Raw genomic sequence first — 20,060 nt, 5'->3', positions numbered from 1 at the left:
TGGTTCATATAACAAAAAATGTAATCTCACCAATCAATAATTCAGCCTAAATTGAGGATCCTTTAGACAGATGAATAGACACAAACTTAAATAAGCTTACCAAATGGTGGGTAAAGGCCTGGAAGTCAGCAATTTCCTTATCTGTATCCAAAGCCCTGTGGGCTTGGACCGAAAACATGGAAACAGTGATTCAACAAAATGTTTCTAGGGAAAATTAAGTCAAGGCTTTGGACGAATTATGTCACTCAGTAGACTTCACTGGTGAGACTGTGTATTCTTTTGAAAGAAAAATTATGGGAGATGGTTCTAAGCGGCTACCAAGTGAGTGATAAATTTGTATCTGTGACCCCATTAAATGCACCCAAATAGAAAAAGACGAGGAGCCGCGGAACCTCCGCTTTAACCGCTTGTTGACCGCCCACTGTAGTTTTACGGCAGCAGGTTGGCTCGGCTGCGCAAAATCACACAATATAATGTGATTTTGCATTGCGGCCACTAGGGGCGCGTGCACCCCCTGCTCGCCCCTGGTGCCGATGCCAGTGCCCGGCGGGTGCGATCACTGCCAGGCACCAGCGATCGCTTGTGACAGAGCGAGAACCGGGAGCTGTGTGTGTAAACACACAACTCCTGGTTCTTTCAGGGGGAGGAATGACTGATCGTATGTTCATACAATGTATGAAGAGCGATCTGTCATTTCCCCTAGTCAGTCCCACCCCCCCTTCAGTTACAACACAATGAGGGAACATAATTAACCCCTTGATCGCCCCCTAGTGTTAACCCCTTCCCTGCAGTGACATTTTTACAGTAATCAATGCATTTTTTATAGCACTGATCGCTATAAAAATGCCAATGGTCCCAAAAATGTGTCAAAAGTGTCCGATGTGTCCACCATAAGCAATACAGATAAAAATCGTAGATCGCCGCCATTACTAGTAAAAAAAAATTATTAATAAAAATGCCATAAAACTATGCCCTATTTTGTAGACGCTATAACTTTTGCGCAAACCAATCAATAAATGCTTAATTCGATTTTTTTAAATGAAAAATATGTAGAAGAATACGTATCGGCCTAAACTGAGGAAAAAACGTTTTTTTATATATTTTTGGGGGATATTTATTATAGCAAAAAGCAAAAAAAATATTCATTTTTTTTTTTCAAAATTGTTGCTCTATTTTTGTTTATAGCACAAAAAATAAAAATCGCAGAGGTGATCAAATACCACCAAAAGTAAGCTCTATTTGTGGGAAAAAAGGACGCCAATTTTGTTTGGGAGCCACGTCGCATGACCGCACAATTATCAGTTAAAGCAACGCAGTGCCGAATAGCAAAAAGTGGCCCGGTTATTGACCAGCAAAATGGTCCGGGGCTGAAGTGGTTAAAACATGTCTTCTGATGCAGGTGCAGCACATGCTTCCTATCAAATTTAAGTGAAAGATATAAAACATTTTTTATGGGTATTGGATAGACATTTTCATCACTGATTTGTATTTTATCTGTTGGTTCAGGGAACATAATTAGAAACAACTGCAGCACCTATTACCTGGAAACAATTTATTTCAAACTATTCTGTTTATGCAACTTATTGAATTGATTTTGAATTCTTCTTTAAAATGAATTCCAGTTAACATTTGTATAAATTGTAGTGTATTTGAAGAAGCATTTTCATTATTTTTTTTCTTTTCTTTAGACTTTAGAGAGAGATAATTGAGTTTAGATTTATTAGGAATTTTCCTTAAAAAAAAAGATAAATTGGACATTGGCTGTAAACTGAAATTTAAATTCATAAGTGCAGGAAAATATTTAGTTCTGGTAGTATAAGCCCTACACATATTTTCTATTAACTCTGTGGGGTTGGAGCACTTTTATGTAGAGCTGAGATTTTCTCTAAAGAGTTTGTGATAATTTGGCAACTTTCAGGTAGGTGCATCCCCAGTTTATTTGACCACATCCATAACTACTCATACAATGTTTTAAATGCATGTATTCATACAACACAGACTTGGTGGCAGTTCACATCGCATGCAGTCCAGTGCATTTTTTTCTGCATCAAAAACGCATGGATAGTAGGTTATATGGTTTTCAGTGGCATAGTTTACACCAGTGCGGTCAGTTTCCAGTGCATGCTAGTTCCAGAAAATAAGTAGAACATGCTGCATTTTTTCTGCACTGGACTGTAATGGAACGCAGTAAAATGCATCAAAAACGCACCCAAGCGCACCACAAATGAAACAACAATGCACTGAAACACATATGTCCTTATTTAGGCCTTCACACTGGGGCGGGAGGGTCGGTGGTGGTATAGTGCCGCTAAAAATAGACGCGCTATACCGTCGGATTTGCCGCGGGATTCGGCCGCTAGCCGTGCGGTATTAACCCCCGCTTGCGGCCGATAAATGTAGCGGCCTGCTCCTGTTGGGCTGGCACTGCTTTAAATTTAGGGGGAAGTCTAAGAGTTAATTGACTCAGACATATGTGATTTTGAGCAAATTTGACCAGGGTCCGGGGTTTTGATCTGCTAAGTAGGCCCAGTAAGCAGATTGGGTCGACGCTTTTAAGGGTGATCCTGTGCTGTCCGTCCTGGAGGGAGGAAGCAGCTTGATGAAGGACCTATCTTGGAGAGAACCGAGCATGAGGCTGGTGTCTCAAGAGAAGCCTTGAACTTCATTGAAGGATGCACCGTTTACTGAAAGGCTTGATGGTGATCGCCTGTCAGTTTCAAGTTCTGCAAGAAGTTAATCTGGAGAGATCCGGGTGCTGAATCCTGTGCTATGAGGATTCCGCACCAAAAGTATCTCCATCTGTGGGAAGGTCTGTGGCAGAGACTGTACCATGTTCCGTGCGACATTCTGGCTGCTAGGTTAGTGAGAGAAACCTATCCGGGTGTGCAATACCCACTTTGGCTAGAGTGGCGATGAAAGTTTTGTTGCTGGAAGCAGGAGTGTTTACGGCTGAATTAATACACCAGAACCTATTTACCTGTTACCCTTCCACCTCTTCAAACACTTCTTTTATTTTTTTACCAAGTTTAGCAAATAAATATTTGAAAAGGAAGTGTACAGTGTAGACACTTTTTCTACTCTCATCCATTACCCTGGACAACGAGAAAATAGAGGTCACATGCCGCCCGAAAATATCCAGCAGCTCTTTCAGGGGTAGTGCTACACGTGGGGGCTCGTCCGGGATAGGCTGTTGCCTCTGGAAACAGTATCAAGAGTTTATTTCGCCATTGAGAGTCTGAATTTGTTGAGGTGTTGGACTGTGCTCGTAAAGAAGGGGTTAAGGTCAGGTCGATTGTCTGGGCGTTGGCTGCATGTGCAACAGAGTGAAGTGCGTGAGTCGACATGCCAAGAAAAGAACTGAAAGTGGGAGGAGTTACCCACATCTGCGTGAGACTTGAGTGTGTCTGGCATGGAAAAGTCTGGATTGCTCGATCGTGGAGAAAAGATCGGTTGCAGTCATGTCGGCGTATCCATCGCCATCAGAGAGGCTGAGCCCTATTATGACTTAGGCTGGAGCTAGTGGGAATCATGCACCCACTGGAGCCCTGTTGACAGATACAGGTATCTGGATGAAGCCGCGGGGGCGTTTGGTACTTTACACGAGCAGCAACGTGGAGGCACTCGGTGTGTCATGCCTACGATGTGAGGGGCTGGCAGTTCAAATCCGACCCTTCGGCCGATGCTTGCAATGTGGAGATTATCTGTTCGTGGTGGACCAGCCTACCGGATCACCCCATGCATATCAGGTGGACTGGGTTACAGGTGCCGTCACTTTGGAGGAAGCTACTCCCTGGCCTGTAACTACTACTACAACTGCCATGCCCGCTGTTGGTGAAAATGTTCTTGGGCCATCTGCAGAAGTGACTACAGAGAATGTCTGTACAGCGGTCGTACCTGCCATACCTGCCGGAAAGAAGGTGGGTTACGTGAAGGTTTCCCATCGCCGTGGTTGAGGCCTACCCCAGTGTTTGCCGGGACCGGACTCTGAGGAAGATGCTGCCCTCGAGGAAACCGCGACAGGAACTGGTAAGCGGGCTGGGGACAATGTCATGAAAGTTGTACAACCCTATTTGACCGCAGAGTAGTATGCAGACTCTGATCTGGACTCATTGTCCGATGCCGGTGATAATCTTTGGTTTGATCCGGGGTTACCTGAACTGACATGGGACAAAAGATTCAAGGATGCTGCTTCCCGTAGTTCAGGGAACCGTTCTCTCATGGATATGGGAACACAACGCCTCTGGGGGAAATCCCGGGTGTGAATTGAGAGGTTGTGATGGATGCATGAATCATTACAGGAGGAAAAGATGTGCCGCCAACCATGACGCCTGTTTTGAAAAGGTCTTCGGAGGCTTGTGTGATGGCGGGACTGGGACACTCCCATACTTTGCCTAAACTTACTCGGTTGCAGAGAATTCTAATGAAAAGGGTTGCTCTGGACTATGTGTGGGAGTTTCCTTATGTGCCCGAGCGTGAGAGCTGGTATCAGGAAGCCATCTGGGATTATCTTAAAGTGCCTAAGCCGTCCCAGAATGTCAGTTTTTCTTTCATAATGGCTCACCGTTTTCAGGGATGTCGGGTATCCTGGAGCTATGGTCGGCACATTTATTCAGATCGGGTGGTTATCCAAAGGCCTGGAAAGGATGACCGGGGCTACTCAATCACTACCCTTGATGATCAGGGAAAAACCATTACTTTGCCCGATCCCAGGTTCTATTTGTAGAACGAAAAAAAAAGAACTGGCAGAACTCGTTTGCAGGGGTTTGTTTCCCTTTTCAAGAAGTCCATGAGGAACTACACTTTTCTCCCTGTTGATATTGAAAATACTGTTTGACTTTGGGGGGAGAGAACCTGCTGCCCGAAAATATCCAGCAGCTCCTTCGGGGGTAGTGCTACACACACGATCGATGGTTTTTCCGACGGAATTCCGCTCAAGCTTGGCTTGCATACACACGGTCACACAAATTGCTCTCTAAACTTTCGTCCGTCAAGAACGCGGTGACGTACAACACTACGACGAGCCAAGAAAATTAAGTTCAATGCTTCCGAGCATGCAAGAGAAAATAACCGCTCAGAAGTCTTCAAAGAACCTCCTCACTGGAACCAAACCATGGGTGCCGGCAATGCAATAGTGATGCAAAAATACGAAGGAAACTTGGACAGCCGCACTCCAAAAATTTCCTTTTAATTAAAATCGATCATAAAATAAACATGCCACAGCAAAAAAAATTGGAACAAAAGCTAACGTTTCGCACTGTAGCTTCAGTGCTTAGTCATAGCTGGTACACACATCAAATGATTGTTGAAAATATATATGCTTCACCTCACTGGTCACATGATCAGCGAGATGATGATTGGAGGCCTAGTGGACGAGCAGTAAACTGGAAAACTAGTGTCTCCTGTGAACTCAGGTGAATCAAGACATGTGATTGAAAAACCTTTTCCTATGCACACATCCACACACTATCTACAAATCTATATGTATTGTTTGTTTGAATGTTGTGATAAAACAAAGTGAAAAATGGAAAAATGTGACAATAAATGTGAATTATATCTTGATGTGTTGTGTGGAGTGACTAAATAAATAAAAAGCTAAATAAGTAAATAAATAAAGTCAAGACATGTATATGTAACAAGTATATTCATCTCGCTGATCATGTGACCAGTGAGGTAAAAGAACATTTTTGGAGTGCGGCTGTCCAAGTTTCCTTGGTATTCTTGCTTCCGAGCATGCGTCGAATTGTTTCCGATCATGCATCTGAATTTTGCAAGTCGGAATTGCTACAGACGATCAGATTTTTTTCCCATCTGAAAATTTGAGAACCAGCTCTCAATCTTTTGTTGACGGAAATTCCGACAGCAAAAGTCCTATGGAGCATACACACGGTCGCAATTTCCGCTCAAAAGCTCACATATCGGAACTTTTGCTGTTGGAATTTCCGATCCTGTGTACGGGGCATAAGACTCAGAGGAAGTCAACTGAATGAATTTGGCTATCATTTAAACTAGAAGAATAGAAAAAGAAATATGGGTGACAGCTCTGGACTGAAAGTGAGTTTTGCTGCTTTTTTTGTTTTATCTTTTAGTAGGCTATATTTAAAAAAGATCTGCTTTAAGTTTTACTTGTCTGCTTTTTTTCATGTTTATTAAAAAAAATGCATAGACCTACAATACTGAATAATATCTGCACACCAGACATTTCAACACTAATACTGTAACCATGCAGATACTTGACTCTTGCTCATACCAAATTAAATCTGGCGAGCTGATCCAGGGATCTATCGGATCCTCTTCCTGTTAAAACATACAAAAAATAAAAACAAAAACTACGAGTTATGTGTGAATGTCTCAGATTATTTCTGAACTTGGGGTAAAATCCAAAGTTATCCTTGGAGTGGGACCCCCACCAGCACTGCAAGGATTAACTGTTATTTTGGTTTAGGGGTGCATTAAAAAGCAGTTTAAATTATCTTATATCCTATCTCGACGTGATTCCTCTCCAGCCTGACTTGCATACACAAGTTCATGCAAAAAAACATCTGACCAAATCGCAGTGACGTACAACACGTACGATGGGACTATAAATGGGAAGTTCCTTTCAAATGGCGCCACCCTTTGGGCTGCATACTGAGCATGCACGTTTTTTTCCCCTCGGAAAAGCATACACACAACCGTTTTTCGCAAAGAGGAAAAGACTGATGGGAAACACGACGAGAAAAAAGAGAGCTGGTTTCAATTTTTTTGCGGGATGTTTTTTCATCGAGAAAACTGCTAGGGAGCATACACACGACCGGTTTTCACGACCAATATAAAAAATGGCAGTTTTCTCGTCGTGTGTACAAGGCATAACTCTTCCAGCAGCAGGCACTCTCCTTTTCTTTCCAACACTCTGGATTGGTATGGGTTCTCAGCATTTTCACTTATGATGCATGACTGCTGTTCATGATGATGGAAGAGTGCCTGTAACTGATGTAGCGGTGAACAAAAGAAGTTTTGAGGAGTGGTTATGCAGCTGGGAGAAAGCCTAAGATAAAGTAAGTAAACCTGTTTTTTTAATGTTCCCCTAGACAAAAATGATAATTTAACCCTTGCAGTGTGTGGAACAAAGGGGCACAGCATGGGTAATATTAGATTCTACCCAGACCTCAGATGAGGTCTATAACAGTGTTTTCAACTGCACCCCCCCCAGCTCCCCAGGGGCTATTCCACATCCCAGATACGACAGTATGCATAAGTACCCAGACTTACAGGACGTCCTCAAGCAGGCCAGGAAGGTGTGTGGCCATTTCAGGCGTTCCTACGCGGCCATGGCGCACTTTTCAGATATCCATCGGCAAAACAACATGCCAGTGAGGCGCTTGATTTGCGACAGCCCGACATGTTGGAATTCAACACTCCTAATGTTCGACCACCTGCTCCAACAAGAAAAGGCCGTCAACGAGTATTTGTATGACTGGGGTGCTAGGACAGCCTCTGCAAAGCTGGGAATTGTTTTGCCACGTTACTGGACGCTCATGCGCAATGCCTGTAGGCTCATGCGTCCTTTTGAGGAGGTGACAAACCTAGTCAGTCGCACTGAAGGCACCATCAGCGACATAATCCCATTTGTTTTCTTCCTGGAATGTGCCCTGCGAAGAGTGCTAGATCAGGCCGTAGATGAGCGTGAAGAGGAAGAGGAAGTGTTGTCACCATCACCACGAGAAACAGCCTTATCATCATCGCTTGCTGGACCTGCAGCAACGCTGGAAGAGGAGCGTGAGGAAGAGGAGTCAGAGGAGGAATGTGGCTTTGAGGAGGAGGAGGAAGACCAACCACAGCAGGCATCCCAGGGTGCTCGTTGTCACCTATCTGGTACCCGTGGTGTTGTACGTGGCTGGGGGGAAGAACATACCTTCAGTGAGATTAGTGAGGATGAGGAATGGGACATGAGTAGCTCGGCATCCAACCTAGTGCAAATGGGGTCTTTCATGCTGTCGTGCCTGTTGAGGGACCCTCGTATAAAAAGGCTGAAGGAGAACGACCTGTACTGGGTGGCCACGCTGCTAGACCCCCGGTATAAGCAGAAAGTGCCTGAAATGTTACCGAATTACCGGAAGTCGGAAAGGATGCAGCAGTTCCAAAATAAATTAAAAAGTATGCTTTACCCAGCGTATAAGGGTGATGTCACAGCACAATGGGAATCTAACAGGGGAAGAGGTGAAAGTAATCCTCCTCCTACCACGACCACGCCGGCAAGGACAGGACGCTTTACAGACGTGTTGTTGATGGAGGACATGCAGAGCTTTTTAAGTCCTACGCATCGCCACAGCCCTTCGGGGTCCACCCTCAGAAAACAACTCATCCGACAGGTAGCAGACTACCTCGCCTTAACTGCAGATATCGACACTCTGAGGAGCGATAAACCCCCTTGACTACTGGGTGTGCAGGCTTGACCTGTGGCCTGAGCTATCCCAATTTGTGATAGAACTTCTGGCCTGCCCCGCTTCAAGTGTCCTTTCAGAAAGGACCTTCAGTGCAGCAGGAGATATTGTCACTGAGAAGAGAAGTCGCCTAGGTCAAAAAAGTCTAGATTGCCTCACCTTTATTAAGATGAATGAGGCATGGATCCCGAAGGGACTGACAGTGGGCGATACATTTGACTAAAAAAGGCCTGATGAGATGAGCTGCCTTGGGCTAAAAATGGTCCACATGCTGCTGTATTTTATCTCTGCATGCCGGATGACTTGCGTGACTTATCCGCCACCAACTAGGGTTCAAGCCACAATGTTTTAGTGCACTTTCTGCCTGGAAAACATCAATTTTTCTGGCCGTTACTACAGCAGCGGCTGCAACAATACCTGATTTTTCTGGCCTCTGGTGCTGCACTGTGGCTGCAAAAAAAGGCACATACATGTGTCAATTCCCCTTCGTGATTGTTACCTTGTTGTGGTGAAGGGGCTTGCATATCACAATGAAGCCACCACCTCTATGAGTGTGTTGGCAATGGCAATGTTGGCACACCCCAGATGATAAGGTCATTGCTTCATTGTGTACGGACCAAAAGCGATCGGCTGGATAATTTTGCATAAAAAAAACATTAATTTTCTTTGTGATTATCTAAGGTGATCATTAAAGCCTACTAGGCCAACAATGGGCCCACACTGCAGAATCATTTAGCTAGATTCAGGTAGAGTTAGGTCGGCGTATCAGTAGATACGCCGACCTAACTCAGAATCTGCGCCGACCTATGTTTAAGTGTATTCTCAAACAGAGATACGCTTAAACATATCTAAGATACGACGGCTTGCGCCGTCGTATCTTAGGTTGCAATATTGAGGCTGGCCGCTAGGTGGCGCTTCCATTGCGGTCGGCGTAGAATATGTAAATCAGTAGATAGGCCTATTCACGAACGTACGCCCGGCCGCCGCAGTACATTTACGCCGTTTACGTAACGCATTACAGGCCTAAAGTTATTCCATCAAATAGATGGAATAGTAATGTTAAGTATGGCCGCCGTTCCCGCGTCGAAATTCAAAATGTTTACGTCATTTGCGTAAGTCGTCCGTGAATAGGGATTTACGTCGTTTACGTCCACGTAGCCGCAATGCACACTGGGAAATGTAGGCGCCCGGCGCATGCGCAGTTTAAAAAAAACGTCAATCACGTCGGGTCAAAGCATATTAACATAAAACACGCCCCCTCAGCCGAATTTGAATTAGGCGCGCTTGCGCCCGCCGCATTTACGCTACGCCGCCGTAAGTTAGGAGGCAAGTACTTTGAGAATACAGTACTTGCCTCTCTCACTTAAGGCGGCGTAGCGTAAATACGCTAAGCTACGTCGCCTTAAAGTTAAGGCAATATATGTGAATCTAGCTAATTGTTTTCTGGGTCACTTAACTGTCACTGAACTACCTCAGCACGACCATAGGCTTTGACAGTTTGGTCTGTCAGAGTTTGGTCTGCCTCTGTGAAGCGGGCATAACCCTTACACTACCTGATCGATACAACATCATACCAGCAGGTTATTCCAAACAATTTAGGAATGTTAGGTGATTTATGCATTAAAACCTGACTTTGCGTCGACTTCGTAATTTTGCCATGGATCACCCTTCGGCATGCCACAGTCCAGGTGTTAGTCCCCTTGAAACAACTTTTCCATCACTATTGTGGCCAGAAAGAGTCCTTGAGGGTTTTAAAATTCGCCTGCCTATTGAAGTGTATGGCGGTTCGCCCGGTTCGCCCGTTTGCGAACATTTTGTGGAAGTTCGCGTTCGCGAACGGAAAATTTTAGGTTTGCGACATCACTACCCCCCCAGTGCTAAAAAAAACCCCAGTGCCCCCCAGTGTAAAAAAAAAAAACACCAATAAAAAAAATCACAATCATTGCCAATCAGTGCCCACAAATGGGCACTGACTGGCAACATGGGCACTGGCTAAAATGGTGCCCAGCAGTGCCCCCCCTCAGTGTCCATCAGTGCCACCCAGTGTCCATCAGTGCCACCTCTTAGTGCCCATCTATGCCCAGTGCCCATCTGTGCCACCCATAAGTACCCATCAGTGCCACCCATAAGTGCCACCCATGAGTGCCCATCAGTGCCGCCAAAGAGTGCCCATCAGTGCCGCCTATGAATGAGTGCCCATCAGTGCCGCCTATAAATGCCCATCAGTGCAGCATACCAGCGCCGCCCATCAGTGCCGCCTATCGGTGCCCATCAGTGCCACCTCCTCAGTGCCCATCAGTGCCACCTCATCGGTGCCCATCAGTGCCACCTCATCGGTGCCCATAATTAAAGAAGAAAACTTACTTATTTACAAAAAAAATTAACAGAAAAAAATAAAAACTGTTGTTGCGCAAGAAATAAAAATCGCAGAGGTGATTAAATACCACCAAAAGAAAGCTCTATTTGTGGGAACAAAATGATAAAAATGTCATTTGGGTACAGTGTAGCATGACCACGCAATTGTCATTCAAATTGCGACAGTGCTGAAAGCTGAAAATTGGCTTGGGCAGGAAGGTGCGTAAGTGCCTGGTATGGAAGTGGCTAAGCATTATTAAAATCACTGCTCCCGGAAAAAACGGACGTTTTTAAAACTTTTTTGCATTGACACATGTCCCCTGGGGCAGGACCCGGGCCCCCAAACACTTTTTAGGACAATAACTTGCATATTAGACTTTAAAAGTACGTTCACAAACACACCCCTCCCAAACACCCTATTGGTCATCCTGACTTTGTATAACTGTGGATTTATGTGACCACATTTTTCTTTTCCATTTTTGCATATAGTGATACATGTATAGGTTCCCATATAAACATTAGAAAACACAACCCAATCATTTATATACTGTACAGTTTAAGAGCAGAACAACCAAATACATGGTTGGTTTCCTACTTTAATAAATAAATGTTATTTTACTTTTGAGGTTCAGGAGCAGGGTGCATTTCTTGTAGATATGCAATTATTTTTAATGCATTCAAATAGTTAATATGATATTTTTCACTGCCAGCATGTTAGCTTTTGGCTATAATAAAAATGACCATTTATTTACTTTCTGAAACAACTAGGTATAGCTTAACTCAGTATAGTTCTCCAGCCACCTCCAGCCAAGCCAAGCTCCAAATAACAAATTATGTTAAATAAAATGTATTTGACAGCACAATACTCAAAGTGGCAAATGTTGTTAAAGCATGTTTGCTTATGGTTATAAACATGAAACATGAATGAGGGAACAACTTGCTTTATCCAGCAATCTATCTCTGAATATGGAAAATCCTTGTGCAACCTATTGTAATTACTACTCATTGCGAGAGCTATAAATGAGATTTATAATACATTTTTACTGGTGCAAAAATAGGAATGCCATGTCACTAACTAATAAATAGCCCAGTTTTAAATTTACAGATTTGTACATCTTTTTAAATAGCTTAACTCAGTATATTTCTCCTGCCACCTCCAGCCAAGCTCCAGATAACGAATTATGTCAACTAAAATTTATTTGACAGCACAATACTCAAGGTGGCACTTGACTGACTGCTATTAATTATGTGCAAATTGTTCCTAGTATCAAACTATTAATCAAATGTGATTGTCAACATTTTATCCACCTATCTATACAGTATATAATAATACAGATGAGGAATGAATAAATAAAATAGATGTACATACAGTAGAATATTTATTTTGTTTTTGTAGAGATTAAATATAAGTATGTAAAACCAGCAGTTATTTCTCCCTTCTCAATCCAGAAATCAGAGAGTGGTGGTTAACCATTTCTGCCCTGGAAGCATTTGCCCCCTTCCCGACCAGGCCATTTTTTTGCGGTTCGGCACTGCGTCGCTTTAACCACTTAACCACTTAAGGACCCGCCAGGGGCGGACTGACAACTCATGGGGCCCCCGGGCAATAGAAGACTGTGGGGCCCCAGGGCTTACAGATGGCCACCATGCCAGGAGGCATTACAGAGGCGGGGCATGTCGGTTTCAGACATATCAGGGACAGATGTAAAAAAAAACACAGATTTTGACATACTGTCCCTGGCTTTATTGAGCCTGGCAACCCTGATGGGGGATCACCTCTGCGGTTTTTATTTTTTGCGCTATAAACAAAAATAGAGCAACAATTTTGAAAAAAAAATCAATATTTTTTACTTTTTGCTGTAATAAATATCCCTCAAAAACATATATACATTTTTTTTCCTCAGTTTACGCCGATACGTATTCTTCTACATATTTTTGGTAAAAAAATCGCAATAAGCGTTTATCGATTGGTTTGCGCAAAATTTATAGTGTTTACAAAATAGGGGATATTTTTATTGCATTTTTATTAATTTTTTTTTACTACTAATGTCGGCGATCAGCGATTTTTTTCGTGACTGCGACATTATGGCGGACACTTCGGATTATTTTGACACATTTTTGGGACCATTGTCATTTTCACAGCAAAAAATGCATTTAAAATGCATTCTTTATTGTGAAAATGACAGTTACAGTTTGGGAGTTAACCACAGGGGGCGCTAAAGGTGTTAGGCTTCACCCAGTGTGTGTTTACAACTGTAGGGGGGTGTGGCTGTAGGTCTGACGTCATCGATTGTGTCTCCCCTATAAAGGGGATGACACGATCGATGCGCCGCCATAGTGAAGCACGGGGAAGCCGTGTTTACACACGGCTATCCCTGTTCTTCAGCTCCGGGGAGAAATCGCGAGGTAGCGGCTATAAACGAATAGCCGCGCCCTCGTCCCGGATCACTCCCCGCGGGTTTCCGACCGCTGCAAGTACCGGGGGGGGGGTCCCGATCGGACCCCCGACCCACGGAAAGGCGGGGACGTACATGTACGCCCATATGCCTGTACGTGCCATTCTGTAGACGTACATGTACATGCGGCGGTCGGCAACCGGTTAAGGACCCGCTCATGTACATATACGTTGGTACTTTAAAGATGGATATCTCAGTAACGGCAGCAGCTGCTGCCACAACCGAGATATCCATCTTTTCTTTGAGCGGTCCTGTAAACGATAACGGTGGTCTCCTCGGCGGATTCGCCGCTAGATTACCGTTATCGGCGGCGGGAGAGGGCCTCCCGTCGCTCTCCCGCGCCCTCCGCTGCTTACCGGAGCCGTCGGCAGCGGCGGAGACGATCGGGTCCTTTCCTCTCCTCGGCTGGAATACGAGTGAGGGCAAGATGGCCCCCACCCGTCCCCATAGCATAGCAGGGCGGAAGTGACGTCAAAACGTCACTTCCGCCCATGCTTCCTAAAGCAATATTTTCTAGTTGTCATTTTTTCAAATGCTCCAATTTTAATTTTTTTTTTGCATTTAAGTCTAAATATGTGATCTGAGGTCTTTTTGACCCCTGATCTCATACTTAAGAGGACCTGTCATGCTTTTTCCTATTACAAGGGATGTTTACATCCCTTGTAATAGGAATAAAAGTGACCCAATTTTTTTTTGTGTATAAATGAATAAAATAAATAAAAATAAATAAAAAAACAAAAAAACTATTTTTTAATGCGCCCCGTCCCGACAAAATCGCGCAGAAGCGAACACATACGTGAGTAGCACCCGCATATGAAAACGGTGTTCAAACCACACAAGTGAGGTATCACCGCAATAATTCTAGCCCTAGACATCCTTTGTAACTCAAAAGATGCAACCTATAGAATTTTTTAAATGTCGCCTATGGAGATTTTTAAGGTTAAAAGTTTGACGCCATTCCACGAGCGGGCACAATTTTGAAGCGTGACATGTTGGGTATCATTTTACTCGGTGTAACAGTATCTTTCACAATATAAAAAAAAATTGGGCTAACTTTACTGTTTTCTTATTTTTTAATTAAAAAAAGTTTTTCCAAAAAAAGTGCGCTTGTAAGACCGCTTCGCAAATACGGTGTGACAAAAAGTATTGCAATGACCGTCATTTTATTCTCTAGGGTGTTAGAAAAAAAAATATATAATGTTTGGGGGTTTTAAATAATTTTCTAGCAAAAAAAAACAATTTTAATCTTGTAAACATCAAATCTAAAAAACAGCCAAGGTCCTTAAGTGGCTAAGGACCGACTAACGCCAATATAAGTCGGCAGAATGGCACGGCTGGGCACAGGCACGTACAGGTACGTTGCCCTTTAAGTGTCCAGCCGGCGGCGCGCTCGCGACCTGGTCCAAAGCTCCGTGACCGCACCTGCGGGACCCTCAGACCCAATTGCCGCCGGTGTCCCGCGCTCGGGTCACAGGAGCTAAAGGAGTTCTTCTCTGTGGCAGTGTCACTGATCGTCTGTTCCCTGTTATAGGGAACGACGATCAGTGACGTCACACCTTCAGCCACGCCCCCCTACAGTAAGAATCACTCCCTTAGGGCACACTTTACCCCTTAGCGCCCCCTAGTGGTTAACCCTTTCACTGCCATTGTCATTTTCACAGTAATCAGTGCATTTTTATAGCACTTTTCTCTGTGAAAATGAAAATGGTCCCAAAAATGTGTCAAAAGTGTCCGATGTGTCTGCCATAATGTCACAGTCACGAAAAATAAATAAAATATTAATAAAAATGCCATAAAACTATCCCTTATTTTGTAAACGCTATAACTTTTGCGCAAACCAATCAATAAACGCTTATTGCGATTTTATTTACCAAAATTAAGTAGAAGAATACGTATCGACCCAAACTGAGGAGAACATTTTTATATATATATATATATATATATATATATATATATATATAAAAATGTTTTGGGGATATTTTTTATAGCAAAAAGTAAAAAATATTGAATTTTTTCAAAATTTACGCTCTATTTTTGTTTATAGCGCAAAAAATAAAAACAGCAGAGGTGATCAAATACCACCAAAAGAAAGCTCTATTTGTGGAAAAAAAAGGACGCCAATTTTGTTTGGAAGCCACGTCGCATGACCGCACAATTGTCAGTTGAAGCGACACAGTGCCGAATCGCAAAAAGGGGCAAGGTCCTTAACCTGCATAATGGTCCGGGTCTTAAGTGGTTAACTGACAATTGCATGGTCGTGCGACGTTGTACCCAAACAAAATTGATATCCTTTTTTCTCACAGATAGAACTTTCTTTTGGTGGCATTTGCTTACCTCTGCGGTTTTAATTTTTTGCGCTATAAACAAAAAAAGAGCGTAAATTTTGAAAAAAAAACACAGTATTTTGTAGTTTTTGCTATAATTAATATCCCACATTTTTTTTAAATAAATTATTTTTTTTCCCTCAGTTTAGGCCGATATGTATTCTTCTACATAGTAAAACAATCGCAATAAGCGTATATTGATTGGTTTGCACAAAAGATAAAGTGTCTAAAAAATAGGAGATAGATTTATGTAATTTTTATTATTATTATTTGTTTTACTAGTAAACGGCGGCGATCTGCGATTTTTATCGGCACTGCGATATTGCTGTGGTCAGATTGGACACTTCTGACACTATGGTTAAAAAAACGATAGCAAAAAATGATCGTCTGTGGGGAAATCCATCGGTCAAAAATCCACGCATGCTCAGAATCAAGTCGACGCATGCTCGGAAGCATTGAACTTCATTTTTCTCTGCACGTCGTCGTGTTTTACGTCACAGCGTTGGACACAATCGGATTTTTAACCGATGGTGTGTAAGCAAGACTGATGAAAGTCAGCTTCATCGGATATCTGATGAAAAAATCCATCGGTTCGTTTTCATCAGACGAACCGATCGTGTGTATAGGGCATAAGCTATGCAGTGGAATAACTTCCTTACAGTATGTCTCCAATTTACAAGCCGACCTCAATGCTCTGTCTAATTGGGCAACTAAGTGGCAAATTAGGTTTAATGTTGATAAATGTAAAGTTATACACTTGGGGGCTAAAAATATGCATGCATCATACATACTAGGGGGGGTACAACTGGGGGAATCCATAGTGGTGAAGAATCTCGGGTTTTGGTAGATCATAAGCTCAATGATAGCATGCAATGCCAAGCTGTAGTTTCCAAAGCGAGCAAAGTATTAATTGCAATTGTATTAAGAGAGGTATGGACTCCAGAGAGAGAGATATATTTTTTCCCTGTACAAATCATTAATAAGACCTCATCTGATATGCATGTCAGTTTTGGGCACCAGTTCTCAAAAAGGATATCGGGGAACTGGAGAAAGTCCAGAGAATGGCAACCAAACTGATAAGAGGCACAGAGTAGCTCAGCTATGAGGAAAGATTAGAGGAACTGAATCTATTCCCTTTTGAGAAGAGGGGACATTATTAACATGTACAAATACATAAGTGGTCCATATAGTGAACTTGGTGTTGAGTTATTCACTTTAAGGTCATCACAGAGGACAAGGGGGCACTCTTTACGTCTAGAGGAAAAAAGGATTTAATCTCCAAATACGGAAAGGTTTCTTCACAGTAAGAGCTGTGAAAATGTGGAATAGACTCTCTCCAGCGGTGGTTCTGGTAAGCTCAGTAGATTGCTTTAAAAAAGGCCTGGATTCTTTCCTAAATGTACATAACCGGGTACTGACATTTATAGGTAAATCCAGGGAAAATCTGATTGCCTCTCGGGGGATCAGAAAGGATGTATGTAACTCTCCGCTCATCCCGAGAACCACCTGCTCTCTAGCTTTGTTTGTCTCCTCCTCCCATGCTCATCTTCTGGACTTCTCCAGAGCCTCGCTCATACTCTTGAACTCCCTACCCCAATATGTCTAGTTATCTCCTACTCTTTAGGCAATTTGTGAAAAAAAAAGCATCTCTTCAAGGAAGCCTATCCTGCCTTCAGCTAATAACTGGGGTCTTTTATTTCTCCTATCAGTTCACCCCTCACAGTTATTACCTTTTGTTCCACTTGCCCCTCCCTATTAGATTGTAAGCTCCTAAGAATCCATTGGCGCTATATAAATCCTGTATATTAATAATAATAATAATAATAATAATATTGTCCTCCTGCACTGCAGAGGCTGGTACAAAGATCGCCTCATATAGTATAAATAATGTCCTTTATACATGTTTTTGTTTTTACTACAAGAAAACCTTGACTGCCATTCATTTTTCTAAATACAATTGGCTGTGCATACACAACTGCAGCTTCATGAGTTCACTGTGTAGATGACGGTCAATATTATGTAAACATTAAACAAACGGCAACATATTTTTGGTGGGTCTGGTGATCCTTTACAGACAAAGAAGCTGCCATCTTAGCCTCTGTTTGATCTGGAGTTTCCATGATGCTGCACATGTGATCAGTTATGACACCAACCATTTGATGGCTTGACAGTTTGGTTGAGAGTGTAAGCCGTTGTGAAATGTATCACTCACGGCATGCCTTGACTGCAACTGTTTTGGCAAACTGTCAATTTGATGGTTTTAAATCTGCTTTTAACAACTGTATGCATCTTTGATGAATAAGAATTAAAGTAAATAAATATAATATGCAGATCCTTGCCTTTGCTTATCTAGAAATAGCAGTCTGTACTAGATTTAAAAAAAATTAACATATCTGTGTTGCTGGTGAAGGTATTTAAAGATTCTGTTCCCAAGCAATGAAATATTTAAGTAATTGTGCCTTGATGGTTCTATACCTAGGACTTTTTAAATAGCTTTAAGCTTTAAATTAGCATTTTGTTGTTTATGTTGAAGGAAAATACTGCTTGTTTTTGATCAAACCTTTATTCAAGTCTTAGTATTTTTATACTATTAAGATACTATATATACTGCTCAAAAAAATTAACACTTTTGAATCAGAACTCCTGGGATATTGATCTGGTCAGTTAAGTAGTAGAGGGGGAGGGGTGTATACAGAGGGGGTTGTTAATCAGTTTCAGCTGCTTTGCTGTTAATTGAAATTAACAACAGGTGCACTAGATGGGCAACAATGAGACGACCTCCAAAACAGGAATGTTTTTTCAGGTAGAGGTGTCTGAATTTTTTTTCCCTACTCATCCGCCGGCTGGACACTTAAAGGGCAAAGCACCTGTACATGCCTGTGCCCAGCCGTGCCATTCTGTCGACTTATATCGGCGTTAGTCGGTCCTTAAGTGGTTAAAGCTGACTGTTTTTCACTAATTTTGCATTTGGCTAGGGTCCGTGTCATTACTGGTAACACGAGGCGATACTTGGGCCCTATAAAGGTTGCACAGGCAGTCCAACTCCTCCAGGATGGCACATCAATACGTGTTAGCGTGTGACCGGAAGTGACGTCAATATCGTCTTACACACGGTTTTATTTATATTTTGCCCATTCTTTCATGCTGCATGTAAGCGCCCACTTTGGCTCTTGAATACATTTCTTTACTTTTACATCCTCACAATGAGAGGCCCTCTTTTTTCCTTCTTTATTCACATGTGCAAGCCTTGATTGTCCTGGAGTTCGCTGCCAGCAGTAAGGACACCGAAGGTCATCTCCCTAGTTGCCGTCATTAAGGAAGCGGTATAGAACGATTTCCTGTGTTGCTGGATGTCATAGTTTAAGGCTCGATTCTCTGATTGGTGAGGTAAGGCTCTGTGAGCTCATATATAAGGAAGATCACTGCCTGAAGCATTTAGGACACTGTATTCACAAGAACCCAATTGGACAGAGAACTCTTTATTTTTGGCTCCACGTTGATGCTTATGTTTACATTATTGTTGGCACTTTTAATATTGAAGCTTTTATTTTTTATTCTTACATTATTTGTTGCAATTTTTTTCACGTTATGCACTTGGTCACTTTTACTTAGTGTTTGGTATTTAGTATGGGATTTTTATCCCTCTTGTTTATCACAGGCAATTTTAGAGGTTGCGCTCATCACTTTCTCTTTCATTCCCATATAGTGCTTATGCTCACTTTATAGATTTGAGCAGCAATTTCACAGTTTATTTTAGTATTTTTTGATTGTTTTTATACACATTCAGTGTACACACTTGGCAAGCGCCGGAGATTTACTTTCCAATACGTGTCATTGCCAGAAGGTTTGCCGTGTCTCCCAGCACAGTCTCAAGAGCATGGAGGAGATTCCAGGAGACAGGCAGTTAATCTAGGAGAGCTGGACAGAGCTGTAGAAGGTACTTAATGCATCAGCAGGACCGGTATCTGCTCCTTTGTGCAAGAAGGAACAGGCTAAGCACTGCCAGAGCCCTACAAAATTACCTCCAGCAGGCCACTGGTGTGAATGTCTCTGACCAAACAATCAGAAACAGACTTCATGGGGGTGACCTAAGGGCTCGACGTCCTCTAGTGTGCTCTGTGCTTACTGCCTGACACTGTGGAGTTCGATTGGCATTTTCCATTGAACACCAGAATTGGCAGGTCCGCCACTGGTGCCCCATGCTTTTCACAGATGAGAGAAGGTTTACCCTGAGCATATGTGACAGACGTGAAAGGGTCTGGAGAAGCCGCAGAGAACTTTATGCTGCCTGTAACATCGTTCAGCATGACCAGTTTTTCAGTGCTGGTCAGTGATGGTCTGGGGAGGCACATCCATGAAGGGACACACAGGCCATCTTAATAGCATTGCAGGCCCCTGGCAAAGTATAGCTCTGGGGCCCCCTTCAATGGAGAGTGCAGGTAAACAGACGTCAAGTAGGTAGGAGGCAGACAAGTAGAGCTTCCCCTTTTGGATGGAGCTCCACA

Source organism: Rana temporaria, chromosome 3, assembly GCF_905171775.1.
Source record: "Rana temporaria chromosome 3, aRanTem1.1, whole genome shotgun sequence".
NCBI lineage: Eukaryota > Metazoa > Chordata > Amphibia > Anura > Ranidae > Rana > Rana temporaria.
Note: the sequence above shows the minus strand (reverse complement) of the source record.